Below are 26,129 nucleotides of genomic sequence, written 5' to 3'. Positions count from 1 at the left end.
TGAGTGATTCATTTCTATCTCTAACCACAATCTCTTCCTTTCTATTCACGTCTACCCAAACACATTCAAATCTCTTTCAATTTTTAAAAAACCCACAATCTGGCTTTGACTCCATTCCTTCCTCCAGTCACCCTATCTCTATCATGTCGTTCATCTCTAAGCATCTTGAAAGAATTGTCTAGTATTGCAGACTCTTACTTCTTCTATTCTAACTCACTTGTCAGTCCATCATAGTCTGGCCATGGCATCCACACTCTCCTAAGCCAGCCCTTTCTAAAATAACAAATGGCTTCCCCTCATTGCCAAATCTCCTGGACACTTGATCACTCTATGACATCTAACACTGCTAACACATCTTCTGTAGGAGGCAGTTTCAAAAATGAATTCCAGTGATCTCCACCTCCTGGTATTCACTCCATTTTGTAATCCCGTCCCTTGTGAGTGGGCTGATCCTAGCAACTTTCTCCTAATGAACAAAAGTGAGACAAAAGTGAGATGGGATGGCATGGTATTTCTGAGATTAAATTATAAAAGATTTGCTCACACTCTTTCTCTGAGTCTTCTTGCATGTTTGTTCGGTTGAAGCAACTCCCAGGTTGTGAGGTGTCCTATGGAGAGACCCACATGAGAAGGATCTGAGGCTCCCATCCTAACAGCTCTCAGAAAACTGAATCCTGCCCACAAGGAAGAGTTTGCCAACAGTGTGGAAGAAGATCACCTCCCAGTCAACACTTCAGATGAGACCACAGCCTTGGCTAACACCTTGATTGCAACCCTGTAAGATACTCGAAAAAAGAGGACCCAGGGGGCCACCCCAGTGGTGCAAGTGGTTAGGTGTGCGTGCTCTGCTTCGGCGGCCCGGGATTCGCGGGTTTGGATCCCAGGCGCGCACTGATGCACCACTTGTTAAGCCACGCTGTGGTGGCGTCCCATATAAAGTAGAGGAAGATGGGCACAGATGTTAGCCCAGGGCCAATCTTCCTTAGCAAAAAAAAGAGGAGGATTGGCATCGGATGTTAGCTCAGGGCTGATTGTCCTCACAAAAAAAAAAAAAAAATGAGGACCCAGCTAAGCAGCGCACAGATTCCTGACCCAGAGAAAGAGGGAGATAATAAATGCGCTTTGTCTTAAGCCACTAAGTTTTGGGGTAATTGCTACACAGCAATAGATGACTAATATATCTTCCTTCTTAAAACTACTTTCCTATGGACTTCCACAACTCCTGGTTTTCCTCCTAATTCCCTGTCTCCTCCTTCTCTCTCTCCTTCATCGGCTCATCTGGTTTTGATATCTCTCACCTCCTGCTGTTTCTCAAGGTTCTTTTCTTCTCTCTACATCCATTTTCTTGCTGGTGTCATCCATTCAAATGCCATTTGTGATCCAGTAACCCTCAAATTAGCTCTTTCCAGTGCCAGGCCCATATATTCAACTGCCTAACTGACATTTCCACCTGGGTGTTGTCTCACAGACACTTAGACTCAGCATGTCTGAAACTGAACTTATTTCCCACCAAAAGCCACATCCTCCCGTGTTTTCTGCCTCATGAGCCACCATTCACCCAGTTGCTCAAACCAGAAACCTGAGAGTCATCTTTCATTCTTTACTCAACAAATATTTATGGAGGACCTATAATGTGCCGAGCAGTGCTCTAGGCTCGAGGAGAGTTTACAGTCTCGTGGAGAGAGAGACAATGAAGACAATAAATGAATTACAATGAATGTCATGGAGAGTGAATTGTAGTATTAGATGGAGGTGGTCAGAATAGACCTCACGAAGAAAGAGACACTTGAAGGAGGCAAGGACTGCGCTAACATGAATATTTGGGAGAAGAGCATTTCAGGAAGAGGGGACAAGTAGTTTAAAGGCCTTGACCAGGAACTTAACCAAGGGGTCAGTGTGGCTGGAACAGAGAGAATCAGGGGGAGATTATTAGAGATGAGGTCAGTGAGATACCCCAGCTCAGATCATGTGCAGCCTTTCTGGCCATTGTAAGGATTTTGAGTTTTACCTTCAGTACAATAGGGAGCCACAGGAGGGTTTGGAGTGGAGAAATCACACGATCACTCTGGTTGCTATGTGTAGACTACGCTGTAGAGAAATCATTCCTCTTCTTTTTCTCTCTCAGCCCCAAATCTTTTCTTCTCACTAAGCCCTGTTTATTTTATCTCTTAAGTATATCTTGAACTCATCTACTTCTCTTAATTTCTTTTGTCACTGCCTAAGTCAAGCCAACAACATCCCTCATTCATTCATTTAACTAATACTTATTGAGCAGCTACTCTGTGCCAGGCACTATTCCTAGTGTCAGTGCTTGGGACACAGCAGTGAAAAAACAGCCTGTGTGGAGCTTACCTTTCTCCCTTGGATTTATTGCTTTTCAAAACTTGCCATCTCTTAAATTGTCTTATGTATTTGTCTGGTTACTTGCTCATTGTATCCCCTCCTCATCAATGTATAAACCTTGTGAGATCAGGGACATTATCTATTTTGTTCACCAACTGTATTCTCAGTGCCTAGAACAGCACTTTTCATATAATATGTGCTCAATAAATACTAGTTGAATGAATGAACAAATTACAGCAACAGTCTCCTAACTGGTCTATTTCCAGTGATTTCCAGTGGCTTTTAAACTTTCTTTGACCTTGACTCACAGGAAGAAAAACATTTTACATTGTGATCCAGTAAAGACTCACACGCATGCATATATATATAGTAAAGTGTGATGCTCTCTGATTATGTGTGAAGCTGTCTGATATTATTTATTCTATCCTATTACATTTCATTGAAAAAATCCTGCCAGTTACAATCTTAAATTTGATTTCAGAATCCACTAACGGAATTAAACCAGAAGTTTGACGAACGCTGCCCTAATGCATTCTCTACGACCAGAGTGTTCTTTCTAACTCAGAAGTCTTGTCACGTTACTTCCCTGCATAAAATCTTTCAATGGCAATCTGTTGGTCTCAGGCATTTTTTCTCAAACATCAGTCATTTATGGTTGTTTGGGTACCAACTATAATATAATATATTTAATATTTTGTCTATAAATTGAATCACTTTTGTTGCTTAGCTTCATTTTAAGGGATAAGTAATATGTTGATGCATGGGTTATATATTTTTCTAATGCATATTAAAGTCATTAGCTCCAAAATTAAAAATGCTGGTCTGTGGTCCATCTAAGATCCTCTTGCTAACCATCCAGCCTCACTTGGGGGAAACCTAATGTCGGGATAAAGGTCAGATGCCTCCACTAGGCCCACACAAGGCACTCGGGAGCTTGCTGGTGCTTTCCGCCACTGTCTCATCTTTTTCACCACTTCCTGCACTCATTCACTCTGAACAACCAGCAGGTCCCTGAATGCACTGAGCTCTCTCTGGCTCTAGGGCTCTGTCGTGCCATCTCCTTCTTCTGCCCAGAACTCCAACAGAACCCCCACCCACCTCCTTTCAGGTCTCAGCTCAAATGTCACCTTGGGGAAGCTGTCCTGGCCTGTGGGGTGGGTGTGTCTTCTCAGGACCCCCTGCTTATCCCTGTCTGAGAGCGTATCACCCCGAGGTGAAGCAGCTTCTCCGCAAGCTTTACTCCACCTGAAGACTGCAAGCTCCTTTGGAGGAGGAAGAGTATTTTATTTACCATAGTATTTCTAGTGTAGTATCAGACATTCAATAATGATTTGGTCGATGCATAAAGGAACAAATGTATGGATTTCTCAAGGAAATGAACATCACTAACACTCTGCACGTAGCCTGACACATACTAGGCATTCAAAAATCATTGTTGGGTGATTGAAGGAAGCGAGGTTGCTCCTCACCCTAGCGATGTTACCTTTTTTCTTATTGGAGAGGTGGTCTCACAATGTCTTTGCTCCGTGTGACATTATTCTTTCCTCTCTGCCCAGAAAGAAGTCAAAATGTCTATCTGTGTCCTAAGGGACTTTTGGTCCCTCGGTAAACAAGCCTGTCAGAACAGAGGACAGGGTCTGTCGGGAAAGCCACGGCACTCTAGGGATATGTATTTGTACACTTTTTTCTTACTCAATGTAAAGCAGCTAAAAGGTAAATATTAAATGTTTGAATTAATATTAAAATCCATACTTCTCGAATGTTTTCAGTGCATTTTATGTTATTCTACTATATATCCAGATTTTTATGCCATTATCCTCATTTTCCAAGATTCTAAAAGACAACCTATGTGATTTTTAAGACTGACGGTAACAATTTTTCTTACAACATTGTGTGCCATAGGGATATGTAATAAAGGTTTACAATAACTAAATTGTACTAAAGACTTTTATCTTTCTTTTCTGTAATAGCTCTACTATTTGGCATCTTGGGGATTATGGTATTTGGTATAAATAGAACTTTCAAATAACTGATGTTTAATCTTATAAACACCAAAACATTAAAAAACAAAAAAGACAGAAACTTTCCCAATGTACTGCACACTTCCCTGGCTTTTTGAGAAAAATGCTCCAAAGATTAACAGTTGCATGCTGACTTGGCACTCTCCCTACGGACATCAGTTCTTTGGATCTTATATCTGTCCGTGCTAGAGGTCTGGGGAGCACACGTGCAGATTTAAACGATATGGGGCCTGGGCTAAATGGGTGATGACCTTAGCTGTGACATTGAAACTTGTTACAAACAAAAACCAAACCCCAAATCAGCTGATTTTGGGGGCCTCCCCTTCCCCGTTTTTTCATAAGGGAAGAATGAAACTTATATAGCTGTATAATCTTCTTCAGGAAAGTGTAAAATGGTTGTCTTTACGAAATGTCAATTAGCCAACGAAAAGGTAAAACAGCCTCTTCCCACCAGACGATTATCTACTTTATTTGTCACTGATGCTATCACTTCCCCTTGCTACTACTGCTATAGATCACTGGCACCTAATTTTCAACTTGCATTTGCTTTTCAGCCTTACTTGGTCACGTTTTGTTCATGGAGTATGGAGGATTATTCTGCAATTATTTCAAGATGTGTGTGTGTGTGTGTGTGTGTGATGGAAAGGGTTTGTTTCAGAGCTTATACATTTTTTAATTATCAGGAGATAAATTCTTCTCTAAAGGCGAAAGAAAGTCCTGCATAATGTTTTATATTTGTCCAGAACTTCACATGTAAGTTTTTAGACGTATGAACAAGGTGGAAGGGGTTGTTTTGGTATCAGAACGATAAGCCAGTCCATAGGCTCCATCAACGAGAGAGCCTTCTACATACCTCTATGTTATCACAGCATATTATGCTGAAATTATCTCACTTTTTATCTCTCTCCTCCATTAGTCTAAGAGCTTCTTGAGAGCTTAGACCATGTCCTCGCCTTCTTTGAACCCCAGCACTCGTGTTCTTATATAACTGCATAATCTTCAGGAAAGTGTAAAATGGTTGCCTATATGAAAAATCAATTAGTGAATGAAAAGGTAACACAGCCTCCACCCCAGCACTTCATTCTTGTGTCCTTGTGCATCTTGACCTTTCACTCACGTCTCCCCTGAACCCCTGCAAACCAGTCATCTCACAGCCCGGGGACTTGAATACAACCAAGTACCTCTTTTACCTCTTTTGTTGAGCCTGGTACATGGCTTTTAATAAATGTTTACACTGAACACTGGCAGGTAGGAAGATGGTCATTTTGGGGGAAGCTAACTCCTTTTCTGTGTTGATCTCCACAATTGTTTAGAAACAGGGTAGTTTTAATATTCTCTGGTAAGTCTAGACTACTGACACGCTTTTTTACTTAAATTATAAAAAGGTAGTAAAAACAGAACAGAAAAAGTTCATCTCTGCCTTAAATTGCACTATCTGGCAATACGCAAATACATGAAATCTTTGAAAGCTCCAGAATGATAAAAATTTTCAATTGCCATTATCGCTATTTATGGAAACCCACAGCTTTAATACATAAACATATATTAGAGCAGTTAACTTGTCTCCATTCTGCTTAAACTTTGGGGAAGAAGAGGTAGGAACTTGATTCACTGGTATTTGCTGAGTAGAAAACAGCAAGCATCTTTACAATAGACCAGTTTCATCAGCCTTATAAATAAAATTATTGAGGCAAAGATTATACTCAGAAATAAATTCTCTGAATAATGTTACATATTTCTTCTGCAGCTTAATTGCTTATTTTTTCCTAGCTCCAGCTAGCTATCATATCCCCCCTTTTTTTTTTTTTTTTTGTGAGGCGATCAACCCTGTGCTAATATCTGCCAATCCTCCTCTTTTTTTTGCTGAGGAAGACTGGCCCTGGGCTAACATCTGTGCCTGTCTTCCTCCACTTTATGTGGGACGCCACCACAGCATGGCTTGCCAAACAGTGCGTCGGTGCACGCCTGGGATCTGAACCTGCGAACCCCAGGCCGCCGCAGCGGAGCGCGCCCACTTAACCGCTTGTGCCACCTGGCTGGCCCCTATCATATCCCCTTTTTATTCCCCATGCTAAACATTCTCTAAGATATTTTGCCACTTAAATCATTTTTTTGTACTTGTATAATTTCTATCTTTTCCCTTGCCTCAATCCACTTGCAGGAACTGACTTTTTTTCCCTATTGAATTCCATTTTTAGGAAATTTGATTCAGCACTACCTCTAAGTCTTTTTTAATAGGAAGAATAACAACAGCAATAATAACAACAATAATAATAGTAATATCTACATTTAACTATATACCAGATATTGTTCTAAATATTTCACATGTAAACATTTAATATTCTTAACAACCCTAAGAGGAAGTTACTATTGTTAGCCCCATTTTCTAGATGGGGCGCTTGACAGCACAGAGAAGTTAAGTAACTAAGGATGCAAAGCTAGTAAGTGGTAGAAGCAGGATTAAAACCCAGGAGGGTTTAGCTGCAGTCTGTGGACTTAACCACCAGGCTAATCTCTAGATCCTAATATGATATTATCCTTATAATGTGCTCTATTTTATTTTATTTTTTCCTTTCCCATCAATATCACCCTGGTCCAAGACCTTGTTTTCTTTCATTCTTGTGTTCTTGTGAATCTTGACTTTTCACTCATGTCTTCTTTTGTATCCCTCCAAACCACAGTCATCTCACAGCTGATGAACTTTAATGCAACCCAGTACCTCCCTTAGATGCTCCCAAGAGGTGGAGGGCTATTTGTCTTCCTAAACTTAAGAATGTGTTATCTAAACTCTATACCCTAAGTAGAAGAGAGCAGGTCATACATTAGTTTTTTTAAAAAATCAGCTTTATTGACGTATAATTGATATACAAAGAACTGCACATATTTAATGTGTACAATTTGATGAGTTGGACATATGCAAACCACAGTGATATTATCACCAAAATCAAGGTAACGGATATATCTAACACCTCCTGGAGTTTCCATGTCTCTCTCTTTTTTTTTTTTTTTGCGGTCAGAATACTTCACATGAGGTTTGTTAAGAAAATAAATTTTGAAGTGCACAATACCGTATTGTTAGCTGTACCGTATTGTACAGCAGATCTCTAGAACTAATTCACCTTGCATAACTGAAACTCTATACCCACTGAATAACAACTCCTCATTTCCCCTGCCCCCCAGCTCCTGGAAACCACTATTGTACTTTCTGCTTCTATGAGTTTGACTATTTATTTTAATTTATTTATTTTGTTGGTGAGGAAGATCAGCTCTGAGCTAACATTCGTTGCCAATCCTCCTCTTTTTGCTGAGGAAGATTGGTCCTGGGCTAACATCTGTGCCCATCTTCCTTTACTTTATATGTGGGATGCCTGCCACAGCATGGCTTGATGAGTGGTGCATAGGTCAGCGACTGGGATGCAGGCCTGTGAACCCCGGGCCGCTGAAGCAGAGCGTGTGAACTTAACCACTACGCCACCGGGCCAGCCCCGAGTTTAACTACTTTAGATCCCTCATAAAAGTGGAATCATGCTGTATTTTTCTTTCTGTGACTGGCTTATTTCACTTAGCACAATGTCATCCACGTTGTCACAAATGCCAAGATTTCCTAACTTTTAAAGGCTGAATAATATTCCATTGTGTGTATGTACCACAAATTCTTTATCTATTCATCTGTTGATGGACACTTGAATTATTTCCTTATCTTGGTCATTAGTTTTAGAATATATTAATGATCTGGGAAGTGACCTTCGGATCTGAAGCAGGAACTCAGGGGGAAGTGTCCCAGAAGATGGCCCATGGGAACAGGAAAAGCCATGTTTTCCTGGGTCCAGTAGGAGTGACAAGATATAGTGGAGACAGGCTCCTGTGGATCTACCTCTGACAAGGCTATGAATTTAGAGCTTTGCAAAAAGAAGCCAAGTTTCTCCGTAAGGTAGAATCACCCTTGACAAATGGCTTTTGCTGCAGGCAACCACATGGGTAGAGAAGATAGTACTTCCACCTACTCCTGAGCTTGAGAAGTCCAGGAAGCTTGAAAGGTGGTTAGTACAAAGAGGTCCCGAAGACTGGTGAAGTCTTTGGGGACAAGAGATGGAAGTACATTCCTCTCCTAAAGAAGCCAGAGGGCCAAGACTGAAGAGAACTCACCCCAGAGCCAGAGGAGAGGAAAGAGGGCCTGAGAAGCACTGAAAATTCCACCAGTCAGAGCAGTGGTGCCAGCCCTCTATGAGTTGGGCCACATCAGATAAGATAGACGGCTGTAGGCTGAATCTGGCTCACAGACATGTTTTGTCTGACATGCTTTCCTGTTTTAAAGAAATGGAATTAGTTGCCAACATTAATATTTGGGAGCATTCACCCAAAAATTCAGATTCCTGATTTCTCTCGATTTCCTGGTCTTCACATTCCCATTTGGAAATCATCAGCTGAAAGTGAGTAGTGTCCTCTAGACTGGCTTGAGCTCCCCGGCTCTTCACAGCCCCTTTGACTATCAATTGTCTTTACATCTGGACTGCTTCACCTATTCATGTTACCTGCTTGCCTCATTGGGCATTAAAGTCTGCCACCTGTGGACTGCATCCTGAGCAGTTTAGTTTAATGTATATCATCTCCCAAAAGAAATTTCTAGGCCCGCTCACAGATGTTTCCTGGAGCCATCTCAAAAAGGGAGTAAAAAAAGACACAAACTATATAAACGTAAACTTTTAAGAAACTTTATAACTTACCCATGAGAGTTGTGTTTGTCTACAGTGATATGTAATGAAACCATTCAACAAAAGGGGCCTGTGAGCTTGTTAAAAAGCATACCAACAAAAGTAGGAGTTAGAGAGATAGCATGCATCCTATTAAGGAGCCAGTTTTGGGGAGACAGAACCTCTTTTTAAAAGAGAAAGAACCACAATGAAATATTACCACATACTTATTAAAACAGGTAAAATAAAAAAGAGTGATAACACCAAGTGCTGGTGAGGATGGGGAGAAACTGGATCTCTCATACATTGTTGGTGGGAATGTAAAATGATAGAGCCACTCTGGAAAATAGTTTGGCAGTTTCTTAAACACTTAAATATGCACTTACCATATGACCCATCAATCATACGCTTAGACATTTATCCCAGAGAGATGAAAACTTAAGTTTACACAAAACTGATACACAAATGTGCATAGTACTATTCGTAATAGCAAAAAAAAAAAACCCCAAAAAACTGGAAACCACCCAAATGTACCTCACCTGGGGAATGGATGAACAAACCCTGATACATCCATACAATGGAATACTACTCAGCAATAAAAAGGAATGAATGTTTGTTACCTGCAAGAACCTGGATGGCACTCAAGGCATTATGTTTAGGTGAAAACATCAATCTCAAAAGGTTACATGCTATATAATTCCATTTATATAACATTCTTGAAATGACAAACTACAGAGATAGAAAACAGATTAGTGGTTACCAGGGGACAGGGATGGAGTAGCAGGGTGGGATGAGGAGGCGGATTTGTGAATACAAAAAGGAAGCATGCGGGAGTTCTTTTGTGGTGATGGAAGAGTTCTATATCTTGGTTGTAGTGATGGTCACATGAATCTATACACGGAATAAAATTGTATACACATACACACATGAATGCAGGTTTTAAAAAAATGTGAAAACTAGGTAAGTTTTGTCGTCTAGTTAACGGTAATATACCATTGTCAATTTCCTGGTTTTCATCTTTCTAGAACCTTATAAGATGTCACCATTGGGGGAGGCTGGGTTAAGGGTAAATGAGACTGTGTACTATTTTTGCAACTCTTGTGAGTCTACAATTATTTCAAAATAAAAAATTAAAAAAAAAAAGGAAAGTAGGCTGAATGTCTAGGGCTGGTGTTTGGGGAGATGAGCAAGAGAAGCATGGAGAGGCAAACCGGGGCTGAGAAATATTTCCAGGAGTTTAACCTACAAAAGGCTTAAACTTGCTCCCTGTCATCACGTCTGCTGTCACTACCTTTATAGTGCTCTTTATTCTGCACACATTAGACAGCTGTTTCTCTATTGTTTCTTAGTTATGGTGCTGAGTAGAGAACTAGATCTATTCCTAATGGCAAACCAATCAATCTTAGCCCATTGGATGTAACCTCCAGGACTTCAATCCTTTTCAGTTATTAGTTTTCCTATTACCTAATATTCAGAGTCTGCTTCTTTGCTGTCAGCAGTGTTTTTTATTTTAACATCTGAATTTGATGCCATTGCAGATGCTAGAAGTTGCCAGAAGGCTGTCCTCCAGATAACTGTCTCTTGCTGTAGCTTGTATCACTGTTTTGTGGCAATTAGCATTCAGAATATGCACTGTCACCTTATTAACATTTATATTTTTTAATGGAGAAAACACATGGAGAGTTGATCGTGGAGCTGTGGCTTATCCTTGCTCTTTTTAGTTACCTGTGTCTAAATTAGGCTGAACCTTTGGGCCTCAGCTATTTCTAAACAGGCATCACGATTTACTAAGGTTAGTGCCTGGGGGAACATTAACCTTGCAGACACTAATCTAATTCAGTGCCATCACAAGTGCATAATGCCCGAGTTTGGAGTTTCGCCAAAAAGCACTATTCAAATGAACATTCCGTTGGCAAGGGGTGGGAAGGTGGGTGTGGACAAGGGAAGGAGAACTCTAGAAATGGTTATACTGCAGATATTTTAACGCCTTTCTTTTTCTTCTCCTCTTAGAGGTTATGCTTAAGTATTGCAGAGAGACGCTAAATAAATCTTCAGACTATTACGAAGAAATCGCAACTAAGTGTCCCAGCCCACGGTAAGATTCTGACGCTCATAATCACTCACCATTCACTGAGCATCTTTTATGTTGTACAGCTGACCTTGTGCTAGGGTGGGGACACAAAGATGAGCAATTGTAAACCACCGCAGTATGCACAAACACCTCAGGGCGCCTAACGCTAGTTGATTGAAGGCACCATCAAGGAGGTCACAGCTTGGCCAGGGAAATTTAAGGGGCCTCCAAGGGATGAGACAGAACTGTGCAACTCTAGTTCTACACAGATCATTACCAAGTCTTTACCATATAGACCGAGAAGGTTTGAGCCCCAGGTTAAGTGGGTGGGGAAATACCATGTAACGCCTTGCGCAACACTGTCCAGGGCCGGAGCTCTTCATCTTTCTCTATGCTCACACCCTGCATCTCAGTCTGCAGACACTAATGGGGTTTGCCAGTTTCAACGGCGCAGGGCTGCCGCTTCCGGAAAAGGTGGCATTTGGGGTGCTGGAGGCCAACGACTGGCGGTGGAGGGGAGGGGGCTAGGTAACAGAGGAGAAACGAAAAAACCAAGAAATTCTGGCAGATAACCTTTCACCTAGGTCCTCGCCCCTTCCTTTCCCCCCGGCCTGCAGCGCTCGAGACCCCCGAGTCCTCCACTTCTCTCACGGCGCTTAGGCACTGATTCAGGCCGAAGGAGGATCCCCTCTCAAAGAGCTCTCCTCAGTCCCGATCTTTTCAAATTGCTTTCCTCCCAGGCACAGCCCGGGGGACCCGCGGCTCGGGGCCAGCTTCCCGGGCCACGCTGGGCTGGTGACACGCAGGCGCCGGAATCAGAGCCACGCTGGGTCTTCCCAGCCCGATCCCGGCCCGGGAGGGCGGGTGCCGCGGAGCGCTTCCCGTGTGCGGGGCTTCCCACAATGCACCGCGCCGGCAGTGGCGGCGACCGCGGCGGCGCTCTAGCCGCGGCATGTCTGCGTCTCTACTGCCCTGGGAGGAGGAAGAGAAGGAGGAAGAGGAGGAGGAGGAGGAGGAGGGGGAGGAAGAGGAGAAAGGCGCTGGGGTGGGAGCTGTTGCCGAAGCTGCCACAGCAAAAGTTCTCCCCCCTCCCCCCTTCCCCTCCTCTCAAGGCCCCTAGAAAGGTTGGAGCTGCCGCCGCCTGCAGTCGGTGACCGCGCGACTCGGCGCCCGCCCGCGGTAAAGCACTCGGCCTGGCAGGCCCGGGCCCGGGGGAGGGCGGGGGCGGCGCGCGGGGGGAGCGCGCGGCGGTAACGGCCTGACCCCGGGGGGAGCGAGCCGTGGCGAGGCGGGGGGTGGCCCGGGGGCCGGCCGAGCCCGAGGGAAATGCAGGAGCGGGCTGGGGGACGGGAGGAAGCAGGGCGCGGATGGTGGGTTGGGGGGTTGAGAAAGGATAATGACGGGGGTGGCTGAGGCGAGAAGGCGGCCTCCGAGGCCTGAGGGGGGTGTCAGGGGTAGGGGAGGAGGTGGGATGTTTGCACGGGGAGGCCAGAGGGTGTTGGGTGTGGATGTGAAAAGGCTGGGGAGACTCCAGGTCTCTGTCCACCGTGCCTGGTGCAGTGCTTTATGCACCGCAGGCCTCAGTCACTGTTGCTGCCAGAGTGTGTTCTTTGGGAGAAGGGAAGGGCAGGGGTTGGAGAAAAGGGAATCCTTGCAGGAAATAGTGGGAGTGTGTGCAGGGAGAGAGGCCGGAGGGAAAGATGCCGGATAGGTGGAGGAATGCAGGGGGTGGCTGTGGAGGAGTCTTGAGGATTCTGGGGGGGTGTTCATTGTGCAGATACATTAGATATTTCGTTTATGGAAAGAACTGAAGCGTTTCTAAGGAAAGGAAAGAAGGGATATAAGGAGTTTCCGTGAATAGAAGGGATAGCGTTTGCAGCAAGAGGGAGTGCTCAATACTAGAGACTGTGAAGAGAATGCATGATACAATAGACAGATGTAGTAGAATTAATAAATGTTGGCCCAAGGACTAAAGAGTTATTCCAGATGGGCCAGGATGACCTAGTTCCGAACCTGTTTGGGCTCTTGCGTAGATGACATCTGGTAAGTGTGGGTTCCGGCAGTGGTTGGGGTCACTGAGAATTAGACCTTAGTCCTTGGTTTGGTCCGAGACATTTTAGACCTGCACCAGTGAGTATGAGAAAGTCTGAAACAGACCTTAAGAAAAAGACCTGGACTACAGGGATTCTTTATGCCATGGAGTTTAGATTTTAGCAAATTTGAAGTGTTGTCACTTACCAGAGGCTGGATGAACACAATCCTGGCACATGCTAGGACAGAAATTACTTGACTTGGCGGTTTTTTTCTTCACTCTCCAGCTTATCTGGTCCAGGAGAACTGGTGCCGAATTATTCAGCCTGGGTTGCAATACACAGGGTTATAATTAATGGTATGTGGGGGGTTCATGCATGGTGGCCCTTCTTTGGGGGCTCCATTTGTAGCTCTAATTAGTCTCATTGACTGGATTGGTTTGGTAACTGGCTGGTGGGAGACCTTTTGCCATTCACAGTTCCTGATACACCCTCATTGAGGCATGATGGTACTGAAGAAGATGCATCAGCTTATAAAATGTGGGCCTGCAGAATGGAGGATCTAGAATATCTGTTTTGGTCTTAGGTTGCAAGGAGGTCAGGACTGGTTATCTTGAGGGGAACCTGAAGAGACTGGATGATTCTAGAGCAAGGTTGGAGGGAGCATTAGCATTTCCATATCAGGAAATGAACCAAGGCCTATTGGATTTGCTGAGCTCACATCAGACTTGATTTCCAAAAGGGACCCCTGGGCTAGAACCATACTCTTAAAATTTACCTGAAGATTATTCACCTTTAGTTATTAAGAAAAGCTCTATACATATTACATTCTAATAATAATTCATCTGAGGAAAGAGTAGTATGAAAAATCTTTTTATGAAAGTAGAGGGTGGAGGGATTAATGGAAAAGATGGAAAGAAATTTGGGAGAGAGATGGGAAATTCAATCATTCATTCGTTTAGCAAATATCTCTAAAGGAGGAGGAGAATTTAACGTTAGAGTGGAGAGGGGCTTTTATTAAAATTTTTCTTAGAGAAATAACTCAGGATTATTAAAAAAGTTTGGAAAACTTTCTATGTCAGTTTTAGGTTTACTCATTCTTTAGATTTACTCATTCTTTTTAAGGGCTTCAATATATTACATAGTAGGATGTACCCATTTTTATTGTCATTATAGTTTGAGAGAGCCTGTTTTCCTTCCCCTCACAGGTAGTGTATATTATCAGTTCTCATAATTTTTGTAAGTTTAATGGTCTTAAATATAGTATGTCATTATTTTTCTCCTCTTTTAAGTTATTATGAAATAACACATGTACATAATTAAAAAATGAAATTTCCTGAGGGAGCTTATAATAAAAAGCAATAGCCCTGTCTCACCTATCCATTGCAGTCCCACTTTCCGGGCTTAATTTTTGTAGTTCTTATCATACTTTTCTTCAGGTCTCCAAGTAATATGCATGTACTATTATTTCTTGATTGATCAAAATGACATTATGAAGGAGTCAAAAGACTTCTTACTATGAATGGAAAGGGTTTGTGTCACTGGCATTCTCCTCCTCCTCCTTTCCAACTTTTGATAGTTATTTTAGCTTTTTTATTCGATGTCTTTATGTCTTAAATAATATGCTTAAACCTTGATTTTAGAGTCCACCAACCTTAGGCTGTATCTCTTGACTTCCCCACTGTGTTAGATGAGGCTTTAGATTAGGAAGGGCTTTCTTGAAATGAGAAAGTATTTAAAATTAGACTGGAAATACCGGATGAGATGATAAAGGAGAGTTTGATAGATGAACCTGTAAGAAAGACCAGGTTATAGGAAACAGCATCTTTGCAGCATAAGCATCGCTGGTTAGAGATGAGGAGGAGTTGCTTGGCAGTGATAGTCGTTCATCTTGGAATTAGTTACCAGGTCAACTGTGCAGTATTCTTTGACAGTCTTCTGGAGAGTTTTAGTGTGGGGAATCTGGGCATGGATTAAAATGACTCTTGATTGTTCTTTCCAGGCTTCTATGGCCATTCTTATGGTTTTAGGAAGGAATGGATTGGTGTGGATATGCGTTTCTTTTCTGTGGAGGAGGGAGAGAGGGATGGGGAAATGTGATAAAGGTAGGGGAGGATGAAGGACAGGGTATAGTGGAGGTGGTGATAATTTTGTAGGAGGCTGAAGAAAAGGTAAAGAATTCTGAGGACATTTGGATATAGTTGATGTGAAGGAGGTTTAAGTTACAGTAATGAGACTGAGATTTGTGGCAGTTATAAGAAAATTAGCATTTTTAAGTCACTAATATACTGGGAATATGGTAGAAACAAGTATGCTGCTTATATGTTAGGATAGATTCATAAGATATTGGCATTTTTGAAATTTGCATACGAGGTGCAATATCACCATCACCAAGTCAGCGTGACAGATATTGGGAGACAAGAAAGAATAGTCTTGCCCCCCTTGCTTTTTTTTTTTTTTTTAAAGATTTTATTTACTTATTTATTTTACCCCCAAAGCCCCGGTAGATAGTTGTATGTCATAACTGCACATCCTTCTAGTTGTTGTATGTGCGACAGGGCCTCAGCATGGCCGGAGAAGCGGTGCGTAGGTGCGCGCCTGGGATCCGAACCTGGGCCGCCAGCAGCGGAGCACGCGCACTTAACCGCTAAGCCACAGGGCCGGCCCGTGGAAGGCTTGTTTAAGTAACCGATCTCTTGAGAATCTTCCTTAACTTTGAATAAGAACAGCATTCACATGTAGATTATGTACTGCTAAATCTTGTATTTGCTTATTGGAATTATTCCCCCTTTGTTTTGCAAATGGTAGCTAGATGGTAACCTACTCTAGAGCTGAGATTTTCTGCAATCTCTGGGGAAACTCACAAGAGTTTGATTCTTAAGTGCTTGGTAGATACCTGTTGAATGAATGATAGAAAGTTGTGTTCACTGTTAGTGATAATAGTGGCACTGTGTGAAATTGCTGAGCACTATGGGGGTATTGTAGACAAAATTGTATGTATGTGTATGTTTTTGAGAGAGTCAAAGACAAAAGGGATATCACTGAGGAAGGCCTTTAGATTTAAGGGAAGAAGACAGAATGGACTGGAATGGAACAGTCCTGCAGAAACATCAAAGGGGCGGGACCAAAGATTTTCTTCTAATCTGAGGCTAGTTTAATCTGAGTAAATCTGGTCTGGAGCTGGGGGCTGGTTTACTTTAGATTTTCTTAACCTCAGGCCTAAATGACTGCTTAGAGATTTTTAGCTGTTTTAAGAATCTGTCTGATTTGATTTAATTCATGTTTAGAATAATGAAAAAGTGTTAGATGAAGTTTCTTCCCTCAAGGAATTTATAGTATTTATATTCTTTTAGAGGGAGAAAGACAGTTGAGAAGTAATTAAGTAACAGTGTAAGATTTCAGAAAGTTGATTTTCTAAAACAAATATCAAAAGTATACCTCCAGACGAGAATTTTTGTATTTTGGTAGTCATTTTTAGTAGTAGTGTTCAGAACTTTTTAAAAACACCTTTTCTGAATTATGTTCTACGCCTCTAGCACATTCTAAACAATTTACCTATTTACTGAGTACCTGTTGTGTGCTGTTGGGGAAGGGAACCTATAATGGTGAGTAAATCATGGTCCCTATCCTCTAGGAGTTCATAATCCCTCCAGAATGGCACAGTTACACATGATACAAGGCATAATGTTATTCTGCATAGTCTCATTGGTGACAAATCTTTTCATTTGCAAAGATTTGAGTTTTAGAAATGCTGAAGATCTGTCGATATCAAGTAGAATGAATAAAGAATAGTTTTGGTTTAAATTCAGTTAGTCACAGAAATGAGAATGACTTTCTGGGTTGACTTATTAACTGACTTTGGAAAACACTCCCAAAGAGGAAGTTGGAAATATTTTGAACAGTGGCAATAGCTTCACTTGTAGTTAGTTAGGCGCTAGATGAATATTGGTTAAGTGCGTCAGATGAGTGGATGGATGAAGTGAATAAATGAATAAATGGTAGCCTCCCAAGGTAACTGTTTTAAAGAGGACCATGCTGATTTTAATATGTAAATAAATTCTGAGTATATTTGTTAACAGTTTCATTACCGTGAACAAGATAGTTTATGATTAAATTCCCAAATGAGATTTACAGACAGTAAGTACTGTAAGAATTCAGAGAATGGAGAAATGAATATTGGCTAAGGTTTGGGGAAAGGATTTAAGTGTACCATACTTTAGCTTAGATATTTGAAAGAATTCCTTAGGGATCTCAGGAGAGCAACTAAATTGCTCCAAATTTCTCTTGCAGCCCTAGAATGAACCTAGAGTCTGGATCTATTTTTGTCTGAATGCTTTCTACCTATTTCATTTTAGCTACTCCTACTGGTTCCTTTTCAAATTCACCTTTGCTGGGTAGATTTTGAGCCCCCTGGAACAACTAGGGGGTCTATTTCCATCTATGTCTAGTGTAACTTTTAGTTTTTCCTTTTTTGAGCCTGTACCCCACAAATTACTTGGTCTCTGTGAGTGAAAAGCATGAGTCAGCTTGGCTCTGTTATTCTGGCATTTTCCTGCATGCTTTTCTCAAAGCTGCTTTCTGAATTACAGAATAGAATAGACAGAGAATTGAGGGCATATATCCAGTAGACAGATGCTTGTTGAATAAATGAATGAATGAGAAAGTATCTGAGATAATTTAGGAGATTTAAATTATCTGTATGTTTTCTGTTTGTTTCAGTTTATTTATTCATAACCTGCCTTTTTCTACAAATAATTTAATAGGCCTGACAAAAATACGTACACTATAAATGAATTGAAATAATTGAGGAGTCTAGTTCAAGAGAAAAAGAAAGATTTGTTTAAAGAATATAGGGTCTATCATTATGGATGTTAGAGACCTAGGAATACAGTGGAAGATAAGCAGATGGAGAAGGAAAGGTGTTATCCGATGGAAAGTATGATTCTGAAGGAAGAAAAAGGTTATTGATATATGACAGGTTATGTTTAGAGGAAAGTAAGAGAAGATTGAAGGTAAAGAGGATTATTTGAAATGACTGTTTTGGGGAGGAAGATGGTAAGACTAGTTGAAGGGTAAGAGTTAACAGAAGTTTGGAATGTAGAAATTATTTATGATGTTGGTTTATAACTGAGGTTTCAGAAAATGATGGGATGAGTTTTCCTTATTCAACAGCTAATGCACATTTGTTATATGCAAAAGCATTGTTAGATATAGTCAGGAATAAATGCTTTGGGATTTATATTCTAATAGGGAAGCTGGATTTATGCACAAGTAACTACACTATGATCACAAATGTATCGTAAGAAAAATACCAAATGTTACTGAAGTTAAAAGGTAGGAAAAAACATTTGACTAGGGGAAAACCTGGGACTGCATTTAGTGGCATGGAACTGGCATTTTAGGTAGTCTTTGAAGGGATGGATACGATTCTGACTGGCAGAAATTACTGGAAAGAGAGCATTCCAACCTGAGGGATTAGCAAAAGCAAAGGCTTGGAGGTGAGAACCAAAGATATGTGGGGAATAGTGAGTTAGTTTTTAATTTTTTTTACTATGACCCACAGTAAGAAATACATGTCACATCTTCACCTAATATACGCATGTATGAATGTTTGTATGTATGTATAAAACATGCATACAACAACAGTAACTGTCCTTATCAGGTTGAATGCACTCAGATGTTTTCTATTCTATTCTGTTTGGCTAAAAAGAAAAAAGGTGGCTGTCACTCATTAAACTGATTTCACTATTTACTAAATAATTGATCACATTCTGTAGTTTGGAACACAGAATTTATGGGTAGGGCATAATATGACAAAGTAGGAAGAGTCCGTTGGTGTTGGGTAGGAAATGGATGGCCTTGAAAGCTAAGCTACGTAGTTTGTATTTGATATAATGTAATGTTGTGCTTAGTAAGCCAACAGAAGCTAGGTTTTAGTCTTGGCTCTTCTGTTTACCAGCGCTATGATTATGCAGAGAATTACTTCCTTTCTGAGACTCAGTTTTTTCATCAGGAAATTGATAATCATTATACCTTCCTGCAAGGGTTGTTGCAAAGATTTGAGGATTAAAGTATGTTAACATAGGATTAAAGTAAGTTAACATATATCATTAATGTATAGCTGTTGAACTTTTTTGAGTAGAGAATTGAATCAAGGACTGTGTATTAGATAACTTAATCTGACAATAGGTGTACCATATAGAATAGATCGGGGGCAGTGTGGTGGTGTAGAGTAAGATTGGAGGTGAGAAGGCCAGTTAGGAGGCTACTGGAGAAACTAAGAAGGGCTTGAATTAGTTTAATAGCAGCAGGATTAGAAATGAGTGGATGGGATATGATTGGATGGAAAGAGCAGGGAAAGATGACTGGAAATTTAGAGTTGTGGAAAGATTCAAATAGCAGCAGCTGAAATTGAATTACATTTTTGAGTAGTTTAGTGGGGTACGTTAGAGTAGGTAGTTAGAGTTTCTTGCACATAGTAGGCCCTCAGTTATTTGTCAAATGATTAAATATGTAAACTGAGGAATGAATTGTGAGTAGAGACAGTGATGGATGGGTTTGAGAAGGAGGGGTTAAATTGAAGGGTGCTTTTGATGGACTGCCAGAATTTATTCATTCAGGGAATATTTTTGTATACTTACTACTTTGTGCAAGGTTCCACGGTAGGCATTGTGAAGGATACATGTGTACATATGACATAGTTCATGTTCTTCAGGAGTTTATCCAGGGACAAAAATGTGTACATATCTGTCTGTGACGAAGTACTGTGACTGGTTTGACATTGTGGAGGAATTGGTGTGTAGTTTAGACCATGAAGGATACATAGGATTATAGTAGGCAAGATGATGAGGGTTGGCTGACAGTGAGAAAAGTTCTGGATATGTTTAGGGGTTGGTGGTCTAGATTAGCTGGAATTTAGGGCTCATGTTGATGAATGGAGAGAAATAAAGCTGTAAAGTAGATGTAAAACATCTAAAAATCCAGACTAAACTAGTTTTAAAAAAAATTATTTGGATATAACTTTTATAAAGTGCTCAAAAATCTTAAGGATACAGGTTAGTGAGTTTTTTTAGATACACATTTTTTAGATACACATATTTATGTAACCACTACCCAGTTCAATATATAGAACGTTTCCAGCATCCCACAAGGCTCCCTCATGTGTCATCTCCAACCAAAAGTAACTACTATTCTGACCTCTATCACAACAGAGTAGTTTTCTGTGTTTTTCAATTTCATATTAGTGGAATCATACTTCTGTGTCTGGTATCTTATGCTCAGTATATGTCTGTGAGATTCATCCATGATGCATATAGAAGTAGTTCATTCTTTTTCATTCCTCTGTGGGGTTACAGTATATGAATATACCACAGTGTATTTGTCCATTCATGATTGTTGGAAAATGGAGTAGTTGATATTTTTTGGAAGTCTAAGGAATTTTAACTTGACCCAGTATGCAGTGGGGAACCATTGATGATTTTTGAGTGGGGAAATAAGGTGGGTTTAAGAATAACTATATGGTGACCGGTTTTGTTGTTGTTGTTTGCAGTGAAGAGAACCTAGTGACTAGGAGACAACGTTAGAAGGCTATGGACAAAAGTGTGAAATATTGAGAGTCTAAGTTGGGATGGTGGTAGTGGGAATAAAAGGAAAGGGAGAGACACAAGAAATATTTCAAAGAAAGAATTGAAGAGTTTGATGGCAAATGGGCTTTTGGGAAACAGTAGAGAAAAAGAGAAAAAGAAAAGTTTAGGGGAACTCTAGGGCTTTCAACTTGGGTGACTGTGAGAATGATGATGCCATTAACAGAAATTATTGGATCAGTTAGCAGAACTATTTTGGTGAGGAAGAATGGCTGCTTTGGTTTTAAGACGCATTGACCAGTGTGTGAGGCACCAGTGTGAGAGGCAGCAGTGGAAGAATCCAAGGGGAATAACCTAGCTAGAGTTAAAAATACTGGATTCGGCTGAGGAAAAAATACTGGATTCGGCTGAGGAAAGAGGTCCACTAGAGATTTGGGAATAGGTACATAGAGTTGATAATTGAAGCTACTAATTCTGGAATTGATAGGGTGCTGATGGCTATGAAATTATTTGGACTGATAATTGAGGTGTTAATTGAAGCAGTAGTTGAAGAATCTAATTAATAAGAAATCATTAAATATTCTAATTGCTCGGGAATAAATTAGACTGTAGCAGAAGGTGATGGTTTAAATGTTGTTTTTGGGACCTGGGGGAAGATATCCATATGAGGAATGAAAATGTAGAAGCAATGTAGTGGATGAGACCCTGAGGGGGAGAGAATTAGAAAAAGCCCCAGGACAGAAGTTGGGAAAATACCCACTATTTGGGCTAAGAAGAGGACCAGGAGTCATTGGAGACAGAAAAAGCAACTAAAGAGACCATAGTAGAATCAAGTGGTACAGTGACATAAACCAAAGGAGGTAGTTCAAGTGTCATTGCTGAAAAGAGGATAAAGACTTGGGTGGTGGGTCATAGGATTTGATACGTGGAATTATTTTTTGATCTTCAAGAGAGCATTTCAGAGACCAGGGTGCATGGGGGTAAAGGACGGAGTGGGTTGGGAAAATATGGAAGCATTGACTGTAGGAGTTGTATTAAGAAGTTTATTTTAAGGAGGGACAACTCTTTTTCCAAAACTGGAGGCAAGAAGTAACAGATGGATGAAGATACAGCATTTTAGAATAGCTGTAAAGAGGATTTGGTTATAGGTGGAGAAGGTGTGATTTGAGAGAATTTTATGGAAGAGATTGAGGTTAAGGATTTAAATATGAAAATGATTTAGATTAGTCAATGAGATCGAGAATTGTATTTAGAATAAATCAGTTGTGGAAGATTTCATAGCTTGCTGATGGTGCCTAACACCCAGTGTGTGGGTAGGGAGAAGACAGATGGTGAAGATTGTCTATCATTGGGGAGATGCATGGTGAATATAATGGAAAGTCATGATATTCTGGAGAGAGCAGTACTAAAATGGCTGATGGACAGATTTAAATTGTGTAGGGAGATAAGCAAAGCCAAAAGGAGGTGAGGAGCAATATAGAACTAGAAAATAAAGTAGTTGTTGAAAAAAAATACAAGGTCTCAAATTACAATCCTAGTGGTACAACACTTTCAGTTGATGACCTGTTTTCAGTATATATGTGTGGGTGGCTGAAGTGCAGATGCAGAATTTAGGAGTTGAGGAAGGACAGGGTGTAGAAAGTTCTTCAGCATCATTGTTGAAGTCACTGAGACTAATGGCTGAAAATGGGACAAAGTAGAATTGAAGTTTTGGGGGAAGGAAGGTGGGGGAGGTTATTCTGGAACTTGATAGATGTTGCAGATGGAATGGTTTAAATGAGTAATGTGAACTGCAAAGAGATTTTTTAGTGATAGGAGAACAGTGGGAGTGGCCCTGGGGAGCAAGAAGCTGTTGGTCCTTTTATCAAGCTGAAGGAGTAGGAGAGTGGATAGCTAAAGCATGAGAGAAGCAGGTTGTCCAGGAAAAGCCAAGTCTGAGATAAGCTGAGGAGGTTGTCACAACGATCAAGGCAAGAGATGACAGTGATCTGAATTGTTGTGGCAAGGGGATGGAGATAAATAGATGGATTTGTTATATTCACCAGTTCTTTCAATTTCTTTATAAATAAACTATACTTGCACAATCATAACCATTCATATGTAATATACTGATATAAATTCAACTGAGAGATATTTGTGGATTAGAAATGAGACAATGAAAGAAAAAAAAGATGAAAGGCAAAAGACATGGGGTAGTCTGCTGACAATAGAACATGGACAAGCTGATAGAAGCTAGTAGATAGATAGAACAGAAATGAATGAGGAGGTTGGAGTTGACCTGAATAGGAATGAGTAAGATGCAGAGGAGAGTGAGTAGCTTGTAGCAGAAAAAATGTGGATAAAACATAATGCTACCTAGGAAAAAACTAATGCCAGGAGCCTACTCCTTCTCTGAGCGTATAGGGACAGCCCTTGCCACCCATGATGTTATAAAGGTGATAGGAAATGGTGCATAACTTTTTTTAAAAAATATTTTATTTATTGATTGATTGATGGATTGATTGGTGAGGAAGATTGGCCCTGAGCTAACATCTGTGCCAATCTTCCTCTCTGTTGTATGTTGGATGTTGCTACAGCATGGCTTGATGTGCGGTGTGTAGGTCCACTCTCAGAATCCAAACCTGGCGAACCCTAGGCTGCTGAAGCGGAGCATGCAAACTTAACCACTATGCCACCGGGCTGGCCCATAACAATTTTTTAAAAAAAATAGCATAAATGATAGAGACATTGAGATCCTTGATCTCTACTTGAGTGCCTCAAAACCACATTAAACTTGCAAAAATTGTGTGTTAATAATTTGTGTATGTAAAGAGGTTCAGGTAAAAAGTAGAATGGGGTGGATGGTAGGAAGGAGGTGTCCTAAGGGATCTAAAATGGCCTCTATAATTTTTTTCTTTTTTTTTGTCTGTAATGACCTTTTTTTTTTTTTTGTGAGGAGGGTCAGCCCTGAGCTAACATCTGATGCCAATCCTCCGCTTTTTGCTGAGGAAGACTGGCCTTGAGCTAACGTCTGTGCCAATCTTCCTCCACTTTATGTGGGATGCCGCCACAGCAAGGCTTGACAAGCGGTGCGTCACCGCGCGCCTGGGATCCCAATCTGGGCTGCCAGCCGTAGAGTGTGAGCACTTAACCGCTACGCCCATGGGGCCGGCCCTGTAATGTCTTTTTATCTCATGTATTTCTTAGTGTTTTCAGGAGGCTGGTTGCTCTGTCTTCTCATTGCATTTGTTACCTGTGTATAGGTGACTCCCAGATATACAGTTCTAAATATGCTTTCTTGTCTTATTTCTAGTTGTTTATCATTTATTGAACATCTCTAAAGGAGCTGTCTTGCCAGTTTCACAAACTATAGCTAAAACTGAAACATTGCTACTTTTTTTTTTTTTTTTTTTGTGAGGAGATCAGCCCTGTGCTAACATCTGCCAATCCTCCTCTTTTTTTCTGAGAAAGACTGGCCCTGGGCTAACATCCGTGCCCACCTTCCTCCACTTTATTTAGGACACTGCTACAGCATGGCTTGCCAAGCAGTGCATTGGTGCCGCACCGCGCCCGGGATCCGAACCGGTGAACCCCGGCCGCCGCAGCGTAACACGCGCACTTAACCACTTGCACCACCGGGCCGGCCCCTACTTTTTTTGTTTTGAAATCTTGAGCATTATTATCAGCTTTTCCTTTGTACTATCAAAGACTTGACTCTCAAGTGCTTACCTAACTGTGGTTTTTGAGATTCTCCATCAGTGCCTTGCTGTGGTCCTGGTAACTGACATTTTAAACCATTAAGGGACCAATGCTGTATGCATCAAATCCTTTGTATTTGCATTATATTCCTCACATAATTAACTGATTAACTCAGGCTCTGAGCAAAGAAAACTTTCTGACTCTCCCTGTTCAGAACAGGGGTTTTGGTGTTACTCCATGTTTCAGAGAGAGAGCATATTTAGGGCGGAAACATGAAGCGGCAGTGAGAAATATATGACAGGGCACAAAATACATAGTATTGGTGTTCCATCCCAGTGTATCTTTGCTTCAGGGTTAGTTCTAGAACCTAGCCCGGGGTCATTCATCACTTTTTTTTCCCTCCCTTACTTCTACATCTAGTCAGTCACCAAATTTAATAATGAAGGACCTATGGAGACCCAGAGCTTTGAAGGCCTAAAAGGCCCCAGGATGTCACTTTGCTCAACTTACAACTTCGCTGTAACCTGCCTGATTTGTCTAGAATTGTTACCAGGACCTGCCTCAGACATAGCTGGGCCATGGCAAAGGGGGGTGTATTCTGATTGTTTGGGTGGATTGTGTGGGTTAGACTAATGGTGGATATCTTAAGGAACGTGTTGGGAATGATTATAGTAGAAATGGAGAGAGTGTTTTAAGTGATAATTATATTAATTTAACATAGATAGATGACTTCACAAGATAGGGGTTGGAGGCCTGAAAATCTTGGTTGGCATGGAAGAGTTTTCTTTATAAACTTGAGAAGAGCCAATATTCACATGATTAGACAGAAATACCCACTTGACATTTTGCAGGGTCCTGTATACGCATCTGCATGTATCAGTATGTATAATGGTAGACATAATGTGTTAATTTGATTAGGTTCTATAATTAGAGTCTTTAGGGAAGTGGGCATGGTAATCTTGAGTTATGAGTGATTCAAATGAATTGGTAGAGAATATTTGAAAAGATCATTGTCAAGTTATTGGGGGTATGCTTAGGAAATGGATTTTTCAGTGACTGTAGTGGCCTCTCTGGAATAGGTTCACAAAATTTGAGGGCTATTTGGGGCAAATTTGTGTGTTAAGTTGGGGAGTGTTAGCTTTGAGGGAATGAGGGAACAGAAAAAATGCAGTGTTTGAGAAAGTTATTTATGAAGTGATTTGGTAGGAGCTGATAAAAATTATAGAAGTTGCGAGAGGTTTTGAATAGGTAAGTGGGAGATGTAATGGAAGGGATTTATGAGGAAGCTTGTTACTATTTAGAAAAGTAAATTTCAAAAGAGTAAAATTGGGTGGCCCGCCAGTGGCATAGCGGTTGAGTTCTTGCACTCTGCCCCAGTGGCCTGGGGTTCCCAGGTCGGATCCCGGGTGTGGACCTATACACGGCTTGTCAAGCCATGCTGTGGCAGCATCCCACTTATAAAGTGGAGAAAGATGGGCACAGATGTTAGCCCAGGGCAAATCTTCCTTGGCAAAAAAAGGAGGATTGGCACCAGATGTTAGCTGAGGGCTAATCTTTCTCACACACACACACAAAACAGTAAAATTGGAAAGATGGTTTAGAGAAGATTATTTATTCTTTTGGGAAAATGCAGCTCTTAGGCTGAAAACAGGAAGGCAAGGGAAAACTAAAATGAGTACATTTAGGTGTGGAGCGAGAACTCCAGTAAGATG

The 26,129-nt window shown here is 41.1% G+C and overlaps 1 protein-coding gene across 5 annotated transcripts in view; it reads left to right on the top strand.

Moving 5' to 3' along the window:
* Window positions 1-12,141: 12,141 nt before the first annotated feature.
* ZNF148 (zinc finger protein 148) overlaps window positions 12,142-26,129 on the top strand; it is a 115,256-nt gene continuing 101,268 nt past the window's right edge. For 3 of the 5 annotated variants that reach the window (XM_058555962.1, XM_058555961.1, XM_058555957.1), the window contains exon 1: window positions 12,142-12,305. The gene's annotated coding sequence lies outside the window, so the exon portion shown is untranslated. Of the gene's footprint in view, window positions 12,306-12,934; window positions 13,170-26,129 lie in introns of those variants that run through there. The other 2 variants (XM_058555963.1, XM_058555958.1) reach the window with 2 other exon arrangements.

Source organism: Diceros bicornis, chromosome 15 (genome assembly GCF_020826845.1).
Source record: "Diceros bicornis minor isolate mBicDic1 chromosome 15, mDicBic1.mat.cur, whole genome shotgun sequence".
Lineage (NCBI taxonomy): Eukaryota > Metazoa > Chordata > Mammalia > Perissodactyla > Rhinocerotidae > Diceros > Diceros bicornis.
The sequence above is the reverse complement of the archived record's forward strand: the minus strand, read 5'-3'. Positions and strand labels throughout refer to the sequence as shown.